General features: G+C 34.0%; 1 long non-coding RNA gene across 1 annotated transcript; it reads left to right on the top strand.

Moving 5' to 3' along the window:
* The first annotated feature begins 485 nt into the window (after nucleotides 1-485).
* LOC129377984 (uncharacterized) lies at nucleotides 486-3,234 on the top strand. The gene is made up of 4 exons (XR_008608014.1): nucleotides 486-571; nucleotides 811-909; nucleotides 1,273-1,304; nucleotides 2,091-3,234. It is a non-coding gene; the product is annotated as an uncharacterized LOC129377984 (long non-coding RNA).
* The last annotated feature ends 2,003 nt before the right edge of the window (nucleotides 3,235-5,237 follow it).

Raw genomic sequence — 5,237 nt, 5'->3', positions numbered from 1 at the left:
AGTTTTTCTGATATTTATTTGTGTATATTAGGTAGCAGAATAAATAGCTGCCTAATCCCAAATTGATAAAGAAGTTAAAATTCCAACATGTGTAACATAATAATCTTGCCCGCCCTCTTGATTTGGGTTTATGACTTTTATTAACAAAATCTATATTCAGTATAATTTGAAACAAAACTCTCAAAGAACAATATTGCTCTGATTTGCATTTTGTTTGGATTCTGATTTAATCTGAACAATCTTCTAATGTTCTAAAATGTTTTAAAATAACTTTGTCCCTCAGATCCAGTGTCTCCAGTTGATCTCAGCTTCACCTACACGTCCTGCTCCTCCTCCTCCTCCTTCAGCCTGACAGCGACCTGCAGGGCAGACGACTCTTCCATCAGCATCACTCTAAGATGTGAGAAACAAACCTGCAACCAGGACGGAGGAGAGAGAAGATTGGTCACCAAATCTGGATCTTCTCTTCATGTATATCGGATGGAAGAATCAATTGTCTGTAGCCACAGCAACCAGGTCAGCAGGAATGAATTTATCGAAAACATTGAGAATCGCTGCAACCAACATGGAGGTAAGACTTTATGACAAAGCAAACACACTTTTACACACTTTTGTTTATTTATTTTTGTTGAACACTTTACTGATTACATTAGAGAATATATATATTTTAAGCTGCCTATTTATAAAACAAGACTTTCTATTTCAAATGAAGGTTTCTCATGGCAGTGGTTTTGAAATATATCTTGCAATATACAGCTTTTGTTTACATTCACCAGTATAAAGGAACTATTTGTCTTTCTCTTTTGTCAGGACCCAGAGATCATTACTTTTACTGGGAAATTAGATGGATCTTGTTGGTTCTTCTACTCCTTACAGTTTGTAATCTACATATATATATTCACAAGAAAGGTAAGTTCAGGTTTGCATTACGTGTTGTACATTTACTTTAATGTCAAAAATGTTTGATAGTGATGTGATTTTATGGAATAACTATTTAACTGATCTTTTTAAATTAAAAATAGCTGAGAATACCCGTTAGGATGTAATAATTAATTTTTAAGTTACGTTGTTTTAAACTTAACTTAAAACTAAACTTGTAATGCTACAATATCTATTTTTAGGATGAGGATGTAAAAACAATTTCTTTATATTATGTAGACATAATCCAAGTTAAGGAATGGATTAAAATGGTAGTCAGCAAAAATAAATAGAGCAAGAAAAAAATAACAATATTCAAATCAAATCTCTGAGTGTTTCTTTATGTCTGACCAGCAGGTGACAAACACAACTTCGACAACAAGGTGGTAAGTGACGATATCGCTCCCATCTATGCTAAAAAATATATATGTACTGTAATAATTTATCAGCCAATATTTGGTTAAAAGAATCTGAAAATACCATGAAAATATTTTGTAACTTATAGAATGAGTCAACTGTGCAGCCAGTTCTTTCAATTCGTAGCTGAAAATAGTTACATGTTTAAACTTATATTTGTTTTTGTAGACTTTCTGCTAAATGCCTCATTTTTGCTGCTGAACCTTTTCCTTAAGTTAACATGTGCATTTCTGATTCTCATGGCCCAGAATCTCCTTCAGTATTTGAATAAAATAGTTTAAAACCATTTTTTGGTCTGTCACTAATTTCTCCAACAGGCTGCAATCATTTAACCTTCAGATCAGCTGGTGTAGTTAAGATGACAAACATGTAAACATGGAGAACGCTGACCCCTGAGGACTGGATCTGCCGACTGTTATACTTTGATTGGACAAAAAACAAACAAACAAAAAAAAAACTGCAATTAGCATTTTAAGTTGTGGAGTCAAATGTGTGCTCCAGCATAAAAAACTGCAAATCAACAAGATAATGCAGTATCATGAATGTTTTCTTTTTTTTTTTTTCATAAAGCTTTGATCCTTTTTTATGCAAACTACTTGTGACTTCAGAACAATCTGTATCTGTTCAGCTGCTCTGGCACACGAGCAGCTAAGGATGAATGTAAAGGTTTAGGGATATTTTCTAAATTCACACTGAAGAAAAATTTTCTTCAGTGTTTTCCAATATTTTATTCACCGATTTTGTTTGTTTTCCAGGTAAACGAACAAACTGAAACATTGAATGAAACGGCTGAAGATGAAGTTCGTTTTGCAAACCCCACCAACAGCACAGGTGAATCTTCTATGACTGCGGGAGCCACCAGTACTAGAAGCAGTGACCAATGAGAGAATGTGTATTCACAGATAAAAAAAAAACTTCTAAATGACTGAACTGGTGACTTTGAAAAGAACTGGAAGATCTGCGAAAAGTCCAGTGTGATGTGATAAGATGTGGTGAGATGATACCATTTATCCTGTGAAAAGTGATTACCCTGGACAGGGTTTGTAGCTGAGCAGCCAGATAGTTTGCCAGCTAATGTTAGCTTTCAGCTGTGGAATATCTCTGTAATTGTGTAAAGGTTTACTAGTATAGCTTTCAGTCTTGCTGTTGAGGATGAGGCCCCATGCATATTCACCAGCACCACAGGATGTGACATGTTTCCTGTAAGGACCACGTACTGCTAAATATTATAGGGTGGAGCTTTGTAACTATGTCTCATCCAACAGTATCAGAAGGACTCATGCACAAAATTCAAAGTTAGTGTGTTTTGCACTGATCAGTAGCTGATCACACCAAGCTTTAACATTGGTTTCACAAGTTATGTTGCAAGTTTTTTTAATTTTTTTTATGTGAACTGCTGCTCCTCTCGGTTCCTCATTGCTAAATATGTCACCATCACTTCTCTTTTTTATTCTTCAACCAGAAAAAACTGTTATTATAGCTCTCAGTAGAGAGCATCCATTTGAAACTCACAAACACACATATCTACTTATATAATGTATTTAGTACTCACAGTAACTTTATGATGTATAAATTAGACAACTGGTTGTGTTGAATATGCATCAGCAGAGACTAGGGCAATGAATCTCTTGTGTGCACAAATGTTAGACAAGTTTTATTTTAACTGCTTGTTTGCTAAACATAAAATGTAGAGATGAGAAAAAAGCCAAAAAATAACTTACTGTTTTTTTATCATGTATAAAATGGTAATAAATTACACTTTAATTCTTGTTGAAACTTGGTGTAATGAAGTTTTGATTGCCAACTTTAGCAGGCTTCATATGGGCTTTCCAACAAAGTTAATAACTGATTAAGATTTTATCCTGACAAACATAACGAGGTGTTAAACCTTGTAGACAAGGTTTAACAAAATTAACAAAAATGTTGGAAAAGGTCAAACTTGAGTGTTTTTAGGGTCACTATTTTCTTCATTTAAAAACACCTAAAGCCATGGGGTTAGGGTTAGGGTAGGAGGATTGAAGCAATCCTTATTACAAATGAAGCAAGAGTTGATCTTTTAAATATCTTTGATAAAGATGATATTTTTTGGGTGGTAAGTTGAAAGGCTAACACCTCAGTGAGGTTTATGTTTAGGTCTTAATTGTCCTGTGAGTCATTTTCTTGAAATCACACATCTGATTTCATATTTCCTCTTCCTTAAAATGTGTTAAGTGGTATCACAATCGCATACTTAATTAAAGTATGCTACATTTTCTCTCTCTTGCTTTCTCCCACAATATATTTCCCTTTAAACTCTGACAAAGATGAAAAGATGAGTGTATGTTCTTAAAAAAGAAAACTGGTTACTGGGGCTGGATCAAACAACTAAAGACTTAAAAAAGTAAAAAAAGTTCTTTATTATTAAACCATAATCACATTATATTGCATTTTTGCTTTCTTTTTGTTTTTTTTATCTTTATGTTTGAACATCTGATTTTATAAGAGAGAAAGCTCTGTTTTCCAAAGGTTTTCTTTATTTATGAACTTCATACGTATATTGCTACTGCACTTTAATTTCACACACTAGAGGGCACACTTTCACTTTATTCTCAATAGAAAACAATGACTTTAATCAGCAGTAACTGACAAGAGTAATTATTTTATAGCTAGTATCTAGAAACAGTTTTGAGTCTGAAACATTCTTCTGGTTTTCTGAAGTTAGTTGTGATATGAACCTTAAGTTCTGACTTTTGGTGTAAAAATAACACACATCATAGCCAACACAAGCAACTGAAATTGCCAACAGTTCTGGAAACAACACTAAGTTTCTTGTATTTAATCTAATCAGCTAAAAAGTTTGAGCCTGTGTGTGAAGGCGCTTTTCTGTGAGTGAGTCATCTTTCCTGAATAGAAGATCTTTCAGACTGCACACCTTCTGTAATCGTCCTCATCATTCTGCTGGGATTTAAGGAGATGCAGGGAGACATTTGATCACAATGAGTGACTTTGTTTGACTAGAAAGATCCCTTCCTGTGTGTTTTTTATTTAACATAAATTTTCTTGTTTATGTACAGAAACCCTAAACATTTTACATACATAAACCCATAAACTCTTATCCTGGGAATGATGAGTTCTACATGTAGGTCATGAGAATAATTTAAAGCATGACAACTCAAGGGTTTAATGCAAAACCTAGAACACAGAAGCATTGATGGAAACAAAAGTTTTGTTCTTTCTTTTAGTTTAAATTATCTTACTGTAACATAAAATACTTGAAAATTAATTGTATAGTATGTATACGTACAGTTCCTCATTTGCTAACTTTGATTTTGCAAACTTTTTTGTTAAGGCCAATATTAATTAAATTTCTGACAGACTTTGTTTTTTAAGACATATTTTAATTTAAAAACATGTTTCCTTTGACTGAAAGTAAAATCAATGCTTTGAAGGCATCCAGCCAATCTCAGATTAGGGTCATGGGAAGGAGACCTTCCAACCTAAAGACCATCTGGTTAGATCTAAATCAGATAGTTTAGATCTACAGTACCTATGTTGAATACTTGAAGAATCACCCATAACATTAGGATTGATTTTAAAAAAATATTCCGAGACAAATATGTGTGTGATGGGCCCATGCATTATGAAGATGGAAGCATATAAAAGTTTAACAAGGTCATTGGAGTGAAATGATATTGCCCAATTTTTATTTCAGAGTCCTCTGCATGCATCATGCACCTCCATCCAGTCGTTAGTAATTCACAGCAAGGTGACATACCTGCAGGTTTAAGGCTTCGGGAAGAACTCATTTAACTTAATCACAAAATGAATTGAATATTAGGATTACATCATGGTGGAATTACCAAGCAGGCAAAGCAGACAGACGACCCCGAAGCCTTGGCGCTCGTGGGCTGCCCTGAACCCCG

This window comes from Poeciliopsis prolifica, unplaced genomic scaffold (assembly GCF_027474105.1).
Source record: "Poeciliopsis prolifica strain line A6 unplaced genomic scaffold, Auburn_PproV2 SCAFFOLD050, whole genome shotgun sequence".
NCBI lineage: Eukaryota > Metazoa > Chordata > Actinopteri > Cyprinodontiformes > Poeciliidae > Poeciliopsis > Poeciliopsis prolifica.
The sequence above is the reverse complement of the archived record's forward strand: the minus strand, read 5'-3'. Positions and strand labels throughout refer to the sequence as shown.